Source organism: Bombina bombina, chromosome 6 (genome assembly GCF_027579735.1).
Source record: "Bombina bombina isolate aBomBom1 chromosome 6, aBomBom1.pri, whole genome shotgun sequence".
In the NCBI taxonomy this organism is placed as follows: Eukaryota; Metazoa; Chordata; class Amphibia; order Anura; family Bombinatoridae; genus Bombina; species Bombina bombina.
This window is the reverse complement of record NC_069504.1, coordinates 873,463,498-873,482,876: the sequence shown is the minus strand read 5'-3', so window position 1 is coordinate 873,482,876 and position 19,379 is coordinate 873,463,498. Positions and strand designations below refer to the sequence as shown.

The window sequence follows — 19,379 nt, the reverse complement described above, 5'->3', positions numbered from 1 at the left end:
CCTACTTTTTCTTAATAATAAAAATAAAGTAATCACTGCTGTCTATTTTATCTCTTCCTCTTACCCCAAGCAGTTGAAGGAGATTGTTTTGAAATACACATGGATTGAGTGCTTAATTCTCCTATGTAAGCTGCCATGTTGTAACGTATGTTACAGGGGCAGAGTAGTCACTTGGTCATGATGCAGTCACGTGAAACACACACCATATTGTCTGTTACTACTTCGAGGAATCCCATCTGCCTGCAGCATGTGAGCAGCAGTGTCTGAAGGGACATATTTATTTCTCACTCAGGGTATACATATATTTAATCTACCAGTCTATGTATATAATAAACATTATGCAGCAGGATTTAAATAAAATGCTTATATGTAGGGTGCTTCTATTTTTAACTCCCCTCACAGTTTTATTTTTTTCCAAACTGACCACAAGTTTTATGCTAGCCGTTTTCTGTGCAAGGCTTAGTTCAGGCAATATTATCAATCATTGTCAATTATCGACATGCTACAGGAGGGGGAGAGGAAGGAGGAAGCTCTCACGGCACTGCATATACTTTGTGCAGAAGTTTTCTGCTTTGTATCACCTTTCCTACTTTATCACTAAGGGCTGACACCCAGCTTAGTGATCGTTTAGCAAGGATCATATGCATTATTTAGCGGTGTGATCTCCTCCTACTACACCCTCTGCCGAAACTCCTGTGTAGGGTGTAGTAGGAGTAGATCACACTGCTAAATAATGCAATTTGAAGCAATTTGAAATTGTAATTAATACAGCTATATCAGTTGTGCACTTCCTACTAATCACCATTGGCTGGTAAGTACCTCACAAAGTTTCCCAGAGGTTTTCCGGGACTGGGGGGTCTATTTTGTGAGGGAGGCTTGTTTGTGTGGCCATGTGTGGAGATTTAATTTAAGGGTTGGAGGAGTGGGTTTACCAAAGGCGAGGTGAGTGGTGCAGAGCTCCCAGTCCATGACAATCCCTCAATATATGGGACGGTTCAAAGATCGGACAGCACTATAAAGAATGCAAAATGTATTCAGACATATGAACAGACAGGTAAGTATGCAACATTGCAAGCTTGCAGGCCCTTAATCATGCAAGGTTCACTGATACACCTGTGTTACATTTATTAGAGAAATCCACCAAGAGCTACTCACTAATGATTAACCCCTTAACAAATATTGTACAAAACAAAACATAATACTATACCACCAACTAGTGGTTAATTAAAAACATTATTTGAAATTGGAAGCAGCCTAGAAGAATCTTATCTCAGAATAGGGGCATTTATATATAGAAGACAAAAGACCAGAATATATTTTTAACAAAATACAGACACATCCAATTCTCTATTGAGGCCTTTAGGGTGCATAGAATCTAATCTATGTATCCAAAATGCCTCCCTTTGTTTTAAATACCGTTCTCAATCACTGTCTGCCCTAGAAATATTAGCATGGTCTATGATTTGCCATTCTAATTGGTTGATTTTATGCCCATATTCAATTAAGTGAAATTCTACAGGTCTTGCCACTGCAGCTCCCTGAACGCTCCGTGCAAATGGAATGAGGAAGTGGAACAAACCAGTGGGCTAATGCTGGAGGGGGTGCACGCTGCAGTGGCCAAACAAGTCAGCCAAAAAGCATCACAAGAAAATGAGATGCAGCCACACTGCAAAAGGCACCAGATAGAAGGCTGAAAAAAGTGGAAAACTTTATTGACTTTTAAAATACAGATACATATCAGGAAAGTCCTAACTAGTTTTGTGCCACACCAGGCACTTAATCATATGAAATGCTACAGGGGCTTGCCTATCACCTTTTCTGATGTTTGATTTATGTTGGTTTAATCATTTCCTTATTTTACGTGTCGTTTCTCCAATGTAAATTTTCGCACATGGTCATTTAATTAAATAAAAACAAAAGATGACTCACACGCATAATACGCCACAACCTTAGTTTAAATTTGTGACCATTCCATGGATGTACAAAATAATTACCTTTTAAAGAATTACAGTTAGCGCACCCTAAACAAGGGAAACTACCATCATTTTTTCTTAATGAAATAAGTAATTTTACTCCTGCAATCCAAAATAGCCATGTTGATACATACATTAAAATTGTTTTAACTGATGTTAATAAGTTACAAAAAGAGGCTATTGATAATCCTAAAAACCCCTAAAAATATAATCTAACTAGGGAAGAGTTTAAACCCATTGATTCTTTAAAAAAGAAAGATGTGACTATTAAAAGCAATGGGTATTACATCCAGGAAAGAACGTCAGCTCAGTGATGTTCAAACCTATGTGAAACAGAGTAGTAACCCAGTATTTAAGATACAGAGTAAGATTGGTAGTATTTTAATTAAAGCAGAAAAACAGTTTTTCATTGTATAGAAAAATTGTATAAAAAATACTTAAGAATGTGGAGTGTCCTTCGGGGCGCCCAATAGTGGCTAATATGTAATCAGTGTTTACCAACATTGCTGTATTTTTTTGAACTTGAGATACAAATACTCAGCTTTATTCCAGCATAGAGGGAACAGAAAAAGACAACGTTTCGGACTATCTGCCCTTATTCATGTCATAACAGGTAATACCCAAAATGCTCTCCTTTATACACAATCACAGGTGGTTTAATTAATTTGACCTTCTCATTAACTCTTTCATATTTCCTGCAGAGTTTACATATATTATATCCCCACCTGAAGTCTTCTATCAACGGCATCTTCAATCTTCTTTCTTCGGGAGCCATCATCTTCCATCCGGCGCGGAACATCCTCTTCTCCCGACGCCTACTAGCTGAATGACGGTTCCTTTAAGGGACGTCATCCAAGATGGCGTCCCTCGAATTCTGATTGGCTGATAGGATTCTATCAGCCAATCGGAATTAAGGTAGGAATATTCTGATTGGCTGATGGAATCAGCCAATCAGAATCAAGTTCAATCCGATTGGCTGATCCAATCAGCCAATCAGATTGAGCTCGCATTCTATTGGCTGTTCCGATCAGCCAATAGAATGCGAGGGACGCCATCTTGGATGACGTCCCTTAAAGGAACCGTCATTCGGCTAGTAGGCGTCGGGAGAAGAGGATGTTCCGCGTCGGATGGAAGATGATGGCTCCCGAAGAAAGAAGATTGAAGATGCCATTGATAGAAGACTTCATCCGGATCATGGACCTCTTCAGCTCCCGCTTGGATGAAGACTTCATCCGGATCATGGACCTCTTCAGCTCCCGCTTGGATGAAGACTTCAGCCGGATCATGGACCTCTTCAGCCCCCCGCTTGGGCTTGGATCAGGACATCGGAGGAGCTCTTCAGGACGGATCGGTGAACCTGGTATGGTGAAGATAAGGTAGGAAGATCTTCAGGGGCTTAGTGTTAGGTTTATTTAAGGGGGGTTTGGGTTAGATTAGGGGTATGTGGGTGGTGGGTTGTAATGTTGGGGGGGGTATTGTATGTTTTTTTTTTTACAGGCAAAAGAGCTGAACTTCTTGGGGCATGCCCCGCAAAGGGCCCTGTTCAGGGCTGGTAAGGTAAAAGAGCTTTGAACTTTAGTAATTTAGAATAGGGTAGGGCATTTTTTTATTTTGGGGGTCTTTGTTATTTTATTAGGGGGCTTAGAGTAGGTGTAATTAGTTTAAAATTGTTGTAATATTTTTCTTATGTTTGTAAATATTTTTTTATTTTTTGTAACTTAGTTCTTTTTTATTTTTTGTACTTTAGTTATTTTATTTCATTGTAGTTATTTGTAGGAATTATATTTAATTTATTTATTGATAGTGTAGTGTTAGGTTTAATTGTAGGTAATTGTAGGTATTTTATTTAATTAATTTAATGATAGTATAGTGTTAGGTTTAATTGTAACTTAGGTTAGGATTTATTTTACAGGTAATTTTGTAATTATTTTAACTAGGTAGCTATTAAATAGTTCTTAACTATTTAATAGCTATTGTACCTGGTTAAAATAATTACAAAGTTGCCTGTCAAATACATATTAATCCTAAAATAGCTACAATGTAATTATAATTTATATTGTAGCTATATTAGGATTTATTTTACAGGTAAGTATTTATCTTTAAATAGGAATAATTTATTTAATAAGAGTTAATTAATTTTGTTAGATTAAAATTATATTTAACTTAGGGGGGTGTTAGTGTTAGGGTTAGACTTAGCTTTAGGGGTTAATACATTTATTAGAATAGCGGTGAGCTCCGGTCGGCAGATTAGGGGTTAATAAGTGTAGGCAGGTGGAGGCGACGTTGTGGGGGGCAGATTAGGGGTTAATAAATATAATACAGGGGTCGGCGGTGTTAGGGGCAGCAGATTAGGGGTACATAAGTATAACGTAGGTGGCGGTCGGCAGATTAGGGGTTAAAAAAATTTAATCGAGTGGCGGCGATGTGGGGGGACCTCGGTTTAGGGGTACATAGGTAGTTTATGGGTGTTAGTGTACTTTAGAGCACAGTAGTTAAGAGCTTTATAAACCGGCGTTAGCCCAGAAAGCTCTTAACTACTGACTTTTTTCCTGCGGCTGGAATTTTGTCGTTAGATTTCTAACGCTCACTTCAGACACGACTCTAAATACCGGAGTTAGAAAAATCCCATTGAAAAGATAGGATACGCAATTTACGTAAGGGGATCTGCGGTATGGAAAAGTCGCGACTGAAAAGTGAGCGTTAGACCCTATTTTAAGTGACTCCAAATACCGGAGTTAGCCTAAAACCAGCGTTAGGAGCCTCTAACGCTGGTTTTCACGGCTACCGCCAAACTCCAAATCTAGGCCTATATTATCTGTTTTTATTACTGCCTACATCAGCCCTCACAGCCTATCTTTAATATTGCAAGACCTTCTATATGCTGAAAGGGGATTATCTTTTAAAAACCTCATGTAATGGATGACAATCCCTCAATAAATGCCAATGTTTCCTCACAATCCCTGAAATACGTTTACTTAATACATTATACTCAGAAACAAAAGCCATTCTATTCTGTTTTTGTTTACTTCCTTCATTTATTTTGGATCTCAATACCTCTGTTCTGGGAATTTCATGGACTTTTTTTTAATAGTTTCTTGAATATTAGACTTAGGATAACCCCTTACAATAAACGTATTACCCATCTCACTTGATCTAGTTTTAATCAAAGAGTCATCTTGTACAATCCATCTCACTCTCAATAATTGGCTGTATGGAAGGGACTTAAGTAGGGTCTCTGGATGTGCACTAATAAAGTGCAAAAAACTGTTACAATCTGTTTCTTTAGTATATAAATCTGTTTTTAAAACATTACCTCCCTTATATACTAGAGTATCCAAAAAAGGGACAGATATTTCACTATGTGTCAATGTGAATTTAATGTGGGATGTAGCAGCATTAAGGGTAGATACAAATTTCTCTAGGGATCCAATGTCCCTCCACCACACGCCAAAAATGTCATCTATGTAGCGCCACCAGGTGGCGTCACATAGTAAGAACAGTTCATTTTCAAACACAAATTTTGCTTCAAATTGATTCATTTACATATTTGTATAGATATTCGCTGCCACAATGTTCTGTTTTTGTTTTAAATGTTAATATATTAGGCACCACTGGGTGGGGATATAATATAAGTAAACTCTGGAAGAAATATGAAGAAGTTAATGAGAAGGTCAAATTAATTAAACCACCTGTGATTGTGTATAAAGGTGAGCATTTTGGGTATTACCTGTTATGACATGAATAAGGGCAGATAGCCCGAAACGTTGTCTTTTTCTGTTCCCTCTATGCTGGAATAAAGCTGAGTATTTGTATCTCAAGTTCACAGTGCTGCTGGTATTGTATTATTACTTTGATTGTTTGGGGTTGCAGGCCCCTACAGCTTGCACGTGAGTTACAAGGAGATGCTGGACAGTGACATTGACTGTTTTATATTGTTAACCTGCCTGCTGCCACAAGCACTCCTGTCTAAAATGGACTATGGACACAGTGGGAAGAAAAGTTTTTTGTTATACCGATATTGAGGCAGCAAGGATAACTACTCTGGTGAAGGGGTCAAGAGATTTCCTTAAGACTCCACACACTGACATTTGTGCAAAGGACTATGAAAAAAATTCAAGAAAGCAAATGTCTCTTGAGTTTACATGCAGCAACACTAGCTGAATACTACCAGGTGCAGCGTATCCCAAGGGGCTTGAGGATGAATACTCGCCTCACTCTATTGGCTGACAACCAGGAATATTGCCATAAGTTTGAGCTTATATTAAACAAATGATCATTCGATTTGATGGTATTGACTGTGGAATACTTACAACAAACCATTCAGGCTCAGAAGGATGCCATTAAAAAGATTGAAGCTGATCTAAAGAATGATTTAACCAGCATAGAAGTAGACAAATTACTCACCGCAACTAAAGAAAAGATAGGTGAGCTTCGCAAGGAGATGGAAGTGAGGAAGCGTGAGAAATTTCTCTGAGATGAACAAGATTACCAGTCCGGAACTGTATATCGGTGGACCCGGGACCCGACCGGAAGAATGAGGTGGAACATTTCCGGTGTAGCATGAAGACGCTTCCGCCGCAATAACAAGCAGGATGGCTCCAATACCCCTCTTGGTTCAAGTTCCTCGGGGGACTCAGAAACAAGCGGCGCAGAGGCGGCAGGAAACATCGAAGGAACCATCAGAGAGAGTCAGCAGGTGACCCACAAGAGGAATACTTGCAGAGGGGGCAAACGTTAGTGGTTGATATCACTACGAAAGGTATTGATGCCGATGAACGCTCACTACTGGAAAGGGGATTATCATTCTACGATAAGGTAAAATGTAATTTCTTTGAGTTGGAACAGGATTTACAAAGGTTCTCCCGGAACTTAAAGTTAAAGTCATTCTATGGACAGCAATATATGATGGACACTGGGACTGTTAGTAATTCCAAGAAACCCATTATCATGAAAGTAAATGGTGTAAATAATATTGACAATGTTGGTTGTCTTAGTATAAAATCAGTGGGCTTAAGGAATAAGAGCAATTTCACACCCAGTAATTACCACAGTAGCGTGGATACATTTATTGATTTAGTTAATAAAGATATTGAAGTATTAAAATTGAAACAGAAATCATTAAGTTTTAATAGAAATATGTCTAAATTGGAATATGCAGCAATGGATAATCTAAAGAAAATCAGTGATATTATTTGCAAACAGGCAGACAAGGACGGGGTCACTGTTATTTTGGACAGGGATTACTATGTCAACGAAATATTAACACAGCTTAACAATAATAGTGTATATAAAAATTGACTAATGACCCCTCAAAATTAATCAAGAAAGAAATCTTTGGGTGCGTGGAAAGAGCTGAAAAAAATGGCATAATAGATTCAGACACCAAAAAGTTTTTGCTGGTAGAGGATGCTATTATTCATGTATTTTACACGCTCCCAAAGATTCATAAGAATAGATCTACACCACCTGGGAGACCAATTGTGGCCAGCACTAACTCTGTATTTTCAAATATTTTTTTATCTTTTTAGACAAAAATATTACAACCATATGTAGTAAAATCTATGTCGTATATAAAAGATACTAGTGATTTCTTGTTGAAATTAGAAAATCTAGATATTACTTCCAATACATGTATATTGTACACTCCCACTAATGATTATCCGATTATTCAACAGGAGTTTATGATAGAATTGTTGGAAATTGTTCTCTATTACAATTATTTTTTATTCCAGGACACTTTCTATATGCTGAGACAGGGAACTGCCATGGGATCCAATGTCGCCCCCACCTACGCCAATATATACATGAATAAATTTGAAGAAAAATTTGTGTTTGAAAAGGAATTGTTCTTACTATGTGGCGCCACCTGGTGGTGCTACATAGATGACATTTTTGGCATGTGGTGGGGGGACATTGGATCCCTAGAGAAATTAATATCTACCCTTAATGCTGCTACATCCCACGTTAAATTCACATTGACACATAGTAAAATATATGTCCCTTTTTTTGATACTCTAGTATATAAGGAAGGTAATGTTTTAAAAACAGATTTATATACTAAAGAAACAGATTGCAACAGTTTGTTGCACTTTACTAGTGCACATCCGGAGACCCTACTTAAGTCCCTTCCATACAGCCAATTATTGAGAGTGAGATGGATTGTACAAGATGACTCTTTGATTAAAACTAGATCAAGTGAGATGGGTAATACGTTTATTGTAAGGGGTTATCCTAAGTCTAATATTCAAGAAACTATTAAAAAAGAGTCCATGAAATTCCCAGAATAGAGGGAGTGCAGAATTATTAGGCAAGTTGTATTTTTGAGGATTAATTTTATTATTGAACAACAACCATGTTCTCAATGAACCCAAAAAACTAATTAATATCAAAGCTGAATAGTTTTGGAAGTAGTTTTTAGTTTGTTTTTAGTTATAGCTATTTTAGGGGGATATCTGTGTGTGCAGGTGACTATTACTGTGCATAATTATTAGGCAACTTAACAAAAAACAAATATATACCCATTTCAATTATTTATTTTTACCAGTGAAACCAATATAACATCTCAACATTCACAAATATACATTTCTGACATTCAAAAACAAAACAAAAACAAATCAGTGACCAATATAGCCACCTTTCTTTGCAAGGACACTCAAAAGCCTGCCATCCATGGATTCTGTCAGTGTTTTGATCTGTTCACCATCAACATTGCGTGCAGCAGCAACCACAGCCTCCCAGACACTGTTCAGAGAGGTGTACTGTTTTCCCTCCTTGTAAATCTCACATTTGATGATGGACCACAGGTTCTCAATGGAGTTCAGATCAGGTGAACAAGGAGGCCATGTCATTAGATTTTCTTCTTTTATACCCTTTCTTGCCAGCCACACTGTGGAGTACTTGGACGCGTGTGATGGAGCATTGTCCTGCATGAAAATCATGTTTTTCTTGAAGGATGCAGACTTCTTCCTGTACCACTGCTTGAAGAAGGTGTCTTCCAGAAACTGGCAGTAGGACTGGGAGTTGAGCTTGACTCCATCCTCAACCCGAAAAGGCCCCACAAGCTCATCTTTGATGATACCAGCCCAAACCAGTACTCCACCTTCACCTTGCTGGCGTCTGAGTCGGACTGGAGCTCTCTGCCCTTTACCAATCCAGCCACGGGCCCATCCATCTGGCCCATCAAGACTCACTCTCATTTCATCAGTCCATAAAACCTTAGAAAAATCAGTCTTGAGATATTTCTTGGCCCAGTCTTGACGTTTCAGCTTGTGTGTCTTGTTCAGTGGTGGTCGTCTTTCAGCCTTTCTTACCTTGGCCATGTCTCTGAGTATTGCACACCTTGTGCTTTTGGGCTCTTCAGTGATGTTGCAGCTCTGAAATATGGCCAAACTGGTGGCAAGTGGCATCTTGGCAGCTGCACGCTTGACTTTTCTCAGTTCATGGGCAGTTATTTTGCGCCTTGGTTTTTCCACACGCTTCTTGCGACCCTGTTGACTATTTTGAATGAAACGCTTGATTGTTCGATGATCACGCTTCAGAAGCTTTGCAATTTTAAGAGTGCTGCATCCCTCTGCAAGATATCTCACTATTTTTGACTTTTCTGAGCCTGTCAAGTCCTTCTTTTGACACATTTTGCCAAAGGAAAGGAAGTTGCCTAATAATTATGCACACCTGGTATAGGGTGTTGATGTCATTAGACCACACCCCTTCTCATTACAGAGATGCACATCACCTAATATGCTTAATTGGTAGTAGGCTTTCGAGCCTATACAGCTTGGAGTAAGACAACATGCATAAAGAGGATGATGTGGTCAAAATACTCATTTGCCTAATAATTCTGCACTCCCTGTAGAGGTATTGAGACCCAAAATAAATGAAATGAGTAAACAAAAACAGAATAGAATGGCTTTTGTTTCTGAGTATAATGTGTTAAGTAAACGTATTTCAGGGATTGTGAGGAAACTGGCATTTATTGAGGGATTGTCATTCATTACATGAGGTTTTTAAAAGTTATCTATAAAGAAACAGAGAAGGCGCCACATAGCATAATTCCGTTTGGTATACCAAATTCAAAGTTGTAACTCAAATGCACTCACGTGTTAAAAAGGTGCTTTTTAACACGTGAGTGCATTTGAGTTACAACTTTGAATTTGGTATACCAAACGGAATTATGCTATGTGGCGCCTTCTCTGTTTCTTTATAGATTAATTTGTTGTGGACGGCCTTATACATCGAGGAGAGCTGCCTTACATCCTCATAATTATTGGGGACTCTGATAGATCTTTTTGGACTTTTGAATTTGTCTATTGGGACACTATCATATATACAGGTTCTTTTTTCTGTAAACCTTCTATATTTTATATGCTTGTATGCCCATACAAATGTGATATTACTTTTTGATAATAATATATTAAGAACTGAGTGTATCATCATCCTTGTATATCTAGTTACTTAGCATATTTAGATAGCGCCCCTATTTTATATATATTGAATCGCACATACCTTATAATTGGGTGTGTGTATATATATATATTTATATATATATATATATAATTTACTTTTAAATTTATCCCCTTTCAGCATATAGAAGGTCTGGCAATATTAAAGATAGACTGGTGAGGGCTGATGTAGGCAGTAATAAAACAGATAATACAGGATATATTACATCTAAGAAGAATGGTTGCTTCCCTTGTCTATCATGTTCAAATTGCAATAGTATGATTAAAGGAGATACATTCACACATCCCCTTACAGGTCAGAAATTTAAAAGTTGTGGATTTCACACGTGCAATACTACTTATGTAGTTTATTTAATCAAATGTCCATGTGGGATTATTTATTTGGGCGAGACGACCCAAAATGTGAGGGACAGAATAATACAGCATAAATCAGCAATAAAACGTAAGGATAAGGAAGCCCCAGTGGCTCACCACTTTGTTGAAGCTGGTCATTCTGTCTCTCAACTTAGATTTCAGATAATTGAAAATGTTACCCCTTTAAGAAGGGGAGGTAATAGAGAGCTTTATCTTAAGAGGCGAGAAGCACATTAGATTTATAAGTTAGATTCTATATATCTAAAAGGAATGAATAGGGACATGAAATTAAATTTATTTGTATAGATATTCGCTGTCACAATGTTCTATTTTTGTTTTAAATGTTAATATACTAGGCACCACTAGGTGGGGATATAATATAAGTAAACTCTGCAAGAAATATGAAGGAGTTAATAAGAAGGTCAAATTAATTAAACCACCTGTGATTGTGTATAAAGGTGAGAATTTTGGGTATTACCTGTTATGACATGAATAAGGGCAGATAGCCCGAAACTTTGTCTTTTTCTGTTCCCTTTATGCTGGAATAAAGCTGAGTGTTTGTATCTCAAGTTCACATTGCTGCTGGCATTGTATTATTACTTTGATTGTTTGGGGTTGCAGGCCCCTACAGCTTGCACGTGAGCTACAATGAGGTGCTGGACAGTGACATTGACTGTTTTCTATTGCTGTATTTTTGGACAGGGTACTGCAACCCCTAGATGAGAAAATGGCTTCATACGTTACATACAAGATACAGGTGACTTTATCTTCAAGCTACAGTCATTAATGTTATCTAATTATAAATATTACTCTTTACATTAGATGTTAAGACTAGTTTATATACATCAATTAAACATGAAATTGGGATTGAAGTGATATGATACCAGCTAAAGACCAAATCCAAATATAATCCACAACAAATTGAATTTTTAGAACATCTCTTGAGGATAATATTAAATCAGAACTATTTTTTGTTACAGCTATGGGGTCTAACGTTGCCCCATCATATGCCAATCTGTATATGAACCAGTTTGAGGAAAACTTTAAATACTGTAATTCTCTATTTTTACAGTTTAGTGCCACCTGGTGGTGTTTTATAGATAATGTATTTGGTATATGGTGGGGGTAACAGACACTCTAAAGGCATCTGTGAAGCAATTAAATTTGGAGGTTAATTGTCTAGAGTTTATTATAGTAAAGAAAAAGTTGCATTTAATCACATATTGATACATAAACAGATTGGTACTTTGTGCTTAGATATACTGTACATTGTAAAGAAACTGATATAAATACTTTGCTACAATATGATAGTTTTTTAATTTTTATTGAGGACTTAACATTACAAGTACAGAAGGAAAGAAAAAATGTGAAACAATGTACATTTCAGGTGTCATATAAAAGGTGAGATATTATTGGAAGCTATGTGCATAGATACATTCATCTATGTATGTGTAATTTCTAAACTGTAAGTTACATTAAAGGGACAGTCTAGATTAAATTAAACTTTCATTATTCAGATAGGACTTTTAATTTTAATCAACTTTCCAATTTACTTTTATCATCAAATTTTCTTTTTTCTCTTGGTATTCTTAGATCAAAACTAAACATAGGTAGGCTCATATGCTAATTGCTAAGCCTTTGAGGGCTGCCTCTTATTAAACGCTTTTTAAATTTCTTTTCAACACAAAGAGACAGAAAGTACACTTGGGCCATATAGTTAACACTCACCTAGATTACGAGTTTTGCGTTAGGAGGGGTGCGGTGCTAACGAGCAGTTTTCCCTCACCGCTCACTTGCAGACAGCGCTGGTATTACGGGTTTTTACAAACCCGGGGGTAAACCGCAAAAAAGGGAGCGAAGAGCAAAATGTTGCTCCATATCTAACCTCAATACCAGCGTTGCTTACGTTAGCAGTGAGCAGGTATAACGTGCTCGTGCACGATTTCCCCATAGGAATCTATCGGGGAGAGCCGGCTGAAAAAAAACTAACACCTGCAAAAAAGCAGCATTCAGCTTCTAACGCAGCCCCATTGATTCCTATGGGGAAATACATTTTATTTCTACACCTAACACCCTAACATGAACCCCGAGTCTAAACACCCCTAATCTTACACTTATTAACCCCTAATCTGCAGCCCCGACATCGCAGACACCTACATTATATTATTAACCCCTAATCTGCCGCTCCCGCCACCGCCGCCACCTACATTATACTTATGAACCCCTAATCTGATGCCCCCAACATCGCCAAACCCTACATTATATTTATTAACCCCTAATCTGCTGCCTCCAATGTCACCGCAACCTAACTACATTTATTAACCCCTAATCTGCCGCCCCCAACGTCGCCACCACTATAATAAACATATTAACCCCTTAACCTAAGTCTAACCCTAACTCTACCCCCCCTAACTTAAATATAATTTAAATAAATCTAAATACAATTACTACAATTTACTAAATTATTCCTATTTAAAACTAAATACTTACCTTTAAAATAAACCCTAAGCTAGCTATAATATTAACTAATAGTTACATTGTAGCTAGCTTAGGGTTTATTTTTATTTTACAGGCAAATTTGTATTTATTTTAACTAGGTACAATAGTTATTTAATAGTTATTAACGGGCAGAAGTCTTCATCCAGACAGCATCTTCTATCTTCATCCATCCGGCGCGGAGTGGGTCCATCTTCAAGCCATCCGATGCGGAGCATCCTCTTCTTTCTTCGTCCGATGACTGAATAAAGGTTCAGTTAAATGATGTCATCCAAGATGGCGTCCCTTCAATTCCGATTGGCTGATAGAATTCTATCAGCCAATCAGAATTAAGGTAGAAAAAATTATATTGGCTGATGCAATCAGCCAATAGGATTGAACTGGCATTCTATTGGCTGATTGGAACAGCCAATAGAATGCCAGCTCAATCCTATTGGCTGATTGGGTCAGCCAATAGGATTGAACTTCAATCCTATTGGCTGATTACATCAGCCAATATGATTTTTTTCTACCTTAATTCCGATTGGCTGATAGAATTCTATCAGCCAATCGGAATTGAAGGGACGCCATCTTGGATGACGTAATTTAAAGGAACCTTCATTCAGTCGTCGGACGAAGAAAGAAGAGGATGCTCCGCGTCGGATGGATGAAGATAGAAGATGCCGTCTGGATGAAGACTTCTGCCCGTCTGGAGGACCTCTTCTGCCCGGCTTGCATGAAGACTTCTGCCCGTCTGGAGGACCACTTCTGCCCGGTTGGTTGAAGATGTCTCACGGTAGGGTGCTCTTCAGGGGGTTAGTGTTAGGTTTTTTTTAAGGGGGGATTGGGTGGGTTTTAGAGTAGGGTTGGTTGCGTGGGTGGTGGGTTTTAATGTTGGGGGGTATTTGTACTTTTTTTTTTTTACAGGTAAAAGAGCTGATTACTTTGGGGCAATGCCCCGCAAAAGGCCCTTTTAACGGCTATTTGTAATTTAGTGTAGGGTAGGGCTTTTTTATTTTGGGGGGCTTTTTTTTCGTACTTTAGATAATTTTATTTAATTGTAATTAATTGTATTTAGTTTAGGTAATTAATTTAATTGTAGTGTTGTGTTAGGTGTTATTGTAACATAGGTTCAGTTTCATTTTACAGGTAAATTTGTCTTTATTTTAACTAGGTAGTTATTAAATAGTTAATAACTATTGTACCTAGTTAAAATAAATACAAACTTGCCTGTAAAATAAAAATAAACCCTAAGCTAGATAAAATGTAACTATTAGTTATATTGTAGCTAGCTTAGGGTTTATTTTACAGGTAAGTATTTAGTTTTAAATAGGAATAATTTATTTAATGATAGTAATTTTATTTAGATTTTTTTAAATTATATTTAATTTAGGGGTGTTAGGGTTAGGGTTAGACTTAGGTTTAGGGGTTAATACATTTAATATAGTGGCGGCGACATTGGGGGAGGCAGATTAGGGGTTAATACATGTAGGTAGGTGTCGTTGATGTGAGGGCCGGCAGATTAGAGGTTAATAATATTTAACTAGTGTTTGCGATATGGGAGTGCGGCGGTTTAGGGGTTAATATGTTTATTATAGTGGCAGCGATGTCCGGTTCGGCAGATTAGGGGTTAAAACATTTATTTTAGCGTTTGCGATGTGGGGGGCCCTCGGTTTAGGGGTTAATAGGTAGTTTATGGGTGTTAGTGTACTTTTTAGCACTTTAGTTAAGAGTTTTATGCTACGGCGTTGTAGTGTAAAACTCTTAACTACTGACTTTAAAATGCGGTACTAGGCTTGACAGGAGAGGGTCTACCACTCACTATTTGTTAGATGCGTAATACCGGCGCTATGCAAGTCCCATTGAAAAAAGAGGATACGCAATTGACGTAAGTGGATTTGCGGTATTTCCGAGTCTGGCCAAAAAAGTGAACGGTACACCTGTACCTGCAAGACTCATAATACCAGCGGCATTAAAAAGCAGCGTTGGGACCTCTCAACGCTGCTTTTTAACCCTAACGCAAGACTCATAATCTAGGTAACTGTGTTCAGGCACAAGGGGTTATTTAAGATTTAACACAAAACAATGCTACATTTAAGACAAGGTAATCACAGAGGTAAAAAGTATATTAATATATCTGTGTTCGTTATGCAAAACTGGGGAATGGGTAATAAAGGGATTATCTAGTATATCTTTTAAAACAACAACAATTCTATGGTAAACTGTCCCTTTAATTTCTGAAATCAGAAATTAATTTCAGACTACTGGCTATGCAAAATTACACTTCACAGACAGAGTAACCTTATCTCAAAGGACATTTGTTGTAGCCACTGACCCCCCTCGCAGCTCAAGACATATAGGAGATAAAAAGGGAAACATCTGTACAATTAGTGAAGATAATGGACCCCTGCGATGAGGGAGTCAGTCTACAATATTCAGCTCTTTGAAGCACAAGTCTAGACATAGGAAAACAGGTTTACAGGAAAGCAGCCACTTTGCATGCAAGAGTTAATTACCCTATGCTGAGCCGTCATGTGGATCTGCTTCCCGGGCAGTGGCCATTTTGGTTGCAATACTCCAAGGGCCCTTCACTTATGTGATAAATACACTTCTGTTCCCCTGCTTCTTTTCTTATTGTAGTAAGGTCCATGCAAGTTTGTCAGTGTTCTCAGAGATGGCAAAAGACCTCAGCGAGCCAAGGGGGGTAGCGCTGCCTACGGTGAGCCGCCACTCTAGGCCTCTGTTATCTTATCCAGTGTCAATAATACAGCTTAGTTCAGGTTTTATGGAGCACCACTATGAGTAAAAATACAAGATTGATCAAGAATAGTGTGAATGATGTAAATTCACTCCAGTTATAGGTGGTTAATAAGAGAATCTACTGGAGCTCTTGGAGAGTGCGACCACTCAGGATCGCTGTTAAAACACGTCCCCCCCAATATGTTTTTATCATCCTACACTTAAAAACTCCCTGCCATAAACTCAACTACTTAGAGTTGATAGAATTGTCAATGAGGATTCTTTAAAGAAAACTAGACTGAAAGATATTGGGGAAAATTATTGGAAAGAGGATATACAAAATATCTTATTAATAAAAAAGTGAATTAGATATGTCTTAAGGAAAAGAAAAACACTAGACCTAGGAAGGTTAAGAAAAATATGTTTTCCCCAATATAGTCTGTATAGTGATAGAGTATCCCATATAATTAATAAAATTGCATTTTTTTTATCAGGCCTGCAGTGAAATTCACCTACCACTTCAATTGCCTGGACAGTAATCTTCTTATTCCGGCACCAGATGAAGTAACAGATAGAAAGTCCAGCAGCCAGAGATAACGAGTAAAGGACCCAGAGACTAGGAGGTTCCCAGGAAAACTTGCAGCAATTAAGCAGATGACACAAACACAGCGGAGTAGTTAGCAATCCGGATCAGCAACAGGCGTGCACAGAGTCAGGCAGAATTTTCAGGGAGAAGGAGAGTCATAGACAAGCCAATGATCAGTATTCCAGAAGGTGAGCAAAGGTACCAAAAGGAAGAGCCGAAAGAGTAGTCAGGATGGTCCAAGAGGTCAGGTCAGGTAGCAAGCAGAGCGTAGTTAAATGTCCAGGCAGAGATCAGCAGCAAATAATAGAATACCAGAAGTAGTGCACCCAGGATACAGAGAACCATACATGGGTATAAACAGGAAGCATCCTTTTATAGGCTGCTGATAAGGTAACTACCTGCAGCTGGGAGGCAGCTAGAGCTAGAGAGTAAGCCAGTGCAGAAAGTAGGATTCAGTAAATCACTACCAGTGCCAGAGCCCTCCAGTGGCTAACAGTGTAAGGCAAACGGCTAGAGACTAGAGGATTCAGGTTCAACTACGGGCACGCCAAGGAGCACAGCGTGTTCTGACAATTCTCAAACATTGTAGTAAAGATATTGATGCTTTCCAAGTGGAGCCGATGATGGCTTATAAAACAGTGTACAAACATCTTGGTCAAGACGGATTTGGGCCCTAAATGTGGAAATTACAGTATATCACTGAGAAAAATTATGGAAGCTTCCTTTGTTTAGGGGTCACTAACTATAATTCTGTTATGAAATGTAATTATTTTGTACATCCATGGAATGGTTAAAAAGTGAGTAATCTTTTATCATTTATTTAATTAAATGTCCATCTGCAAAAATGTACATAGGAGAAACAACACGTAAAATAAGGGAGTGATTAAACCAACATAAATGAAATATCATAAAAGGTGATAGGCAAGCCCCTGTAGCATGTCACTTCATTAAATATACGCATCAAATCAATCAATTAAAACGGCAAATAAAAGACCATGCTGATGTTTCTAGGACAGGAGGTGATAAATAACGTTATTTAAAAGAGAGAGAGGCTTTTTGGATACATAGATTAGATTCTATGTAGCCTTAAGGCCTCAATAAAGAATAGGGGTTGTCTATATTTAGTTAAGAATATATTCTGGACTTTTGTCTTGTATATATAAATTCCCTGTATTTTGAGTTAAGATTTCTCTAGGTAGCTTCAAATGAAATATATTTCCTGTGAAGAATAAAATTGCTTTTTTAAATAATGTTTTTTTTTAATTAACCACTAGTTGGAAGTATAGTATTATGTTTTATATAATGTTTGTTAAGTGGTTAGTTATTAGTGAGTTGCTATTGGTGGATTTGTCTGATAAATGTAACACAGGTGTAGCAGTGAACCTTGCCTGCGAGCCCAAAACATTGCATTCTTAACTATCCATCACCTAGATTACAAGTTTTGCGCTAAACCCGGTGCGTAACTAACGCTAAAAATTTTGTGGTACCGCACTTTCAATATAGCTGCCATTTATTATTATTATTATTATTATCGGTTATTTGTAGAGTGCCAACAGATTCCGCAGCGCTAATTACAAGTTACAAAAAAACATTCTTGTGCTGTGCGATATGGTGTGTTAAGCTCCATACCGCACAAAAGCCAAGTCCTGACTTGATGTGCTCGCGCACATTTTCCCCCATAGACAACAATGGAGAAAAAGTGTTATAAAAAAACTAACACCTGTGATTGCGGATTGGCGATCACTATAACGCATTCCCCATTGATGTCTATGAAGACAAGAAGGTTATGTAAAAACCTAACATAAACCCCTAGTCTTAATACCCCTAATCCGCCCCCCCCCCCGACATTGCCGGCACTAAATAAAGTTATTAACCCCTAATCCGCCGCCCCGTATCGCAAATACTAAACTAAACCTATGAACCCCTAAACCGCCAAACACCAACATCACAAATACTAAACTAAACCTATGAACCCCTAAACCGCCAAACACCAACATCACAAATACTAAACTAAACCTATTAACCCCTAAACCGCCAAAAAAACACATCGCAAATACTAAATTAAAGTATTATATCCTAAACCTAACACCCCCTAACTTCAAATTAAAGTTAAAATATATTTACCTTCAAATATAATATAAAAACTTACCTTGTAAAATAAAAAAAACCTAGGCTTAAACTATAAATAAACCTAATATTACTTTTTAACAAAATAAAATATACCAAAAATAAAAAACCTAAATTACAAAATTAAAAAATCCTAACACTACGACCCCCCCCAAAAACTAACATTGCAAAAAAACAAAGTCTAAAATTACGAAAAATAAAAAAATCTAAGATTACAAAAAATAATAAACTAACTTATCCAAAATAAAAATAAACATAATCTAATATCCCTATAAAAACAAAAAAGCCACCTCAAAATATAAAAGACCCTAATCTAACAATAAACTACTAATAGCCCTTAAAAGGGCTTTTTGTAGAGCATTGCCCTAAAGCAATCAGCTCTTTTTTGGAAAATAAATCACAAAGTCCCCCCTAACAATACAACACCCCACCCACCCAACCCCCAAAATAAAATAGACCTTAATTTAAATAAACCTAAGCTACCCATTGCCCCTAAAGGGCAATTAGCTCTTTTGCTGCCCTAAAAAAAAAAAAAAAAATCCCTAATCTAAAAAACAACAACATGAAAACTAACACTAACCCAAAAAATGTACTGAAGTCCGGACATCCATCTTCTTCCAGGCGGAGAAAAGTCTTCATCCAGGCAGATCCATCTTCATCCATCGC

The 19,379-nt window shown here is 37.6% G+C and overlaps 1 protein-coding gene across 1 annotated transcript in view; it reads right to left on the bottom strand.

The window, feature by feature from the left end:
- The window catches only part of LOC128664755 (alpha-2,8-sialyltransferase 8E-like), a 61,535-nt gene that overhangs the window by 23,532 nt on the left and 18,624 nt on the right, over positions 1 to 19,379 (bottom strand). The gene's annotated exons all lie outside the window — the stretch shown is intronic.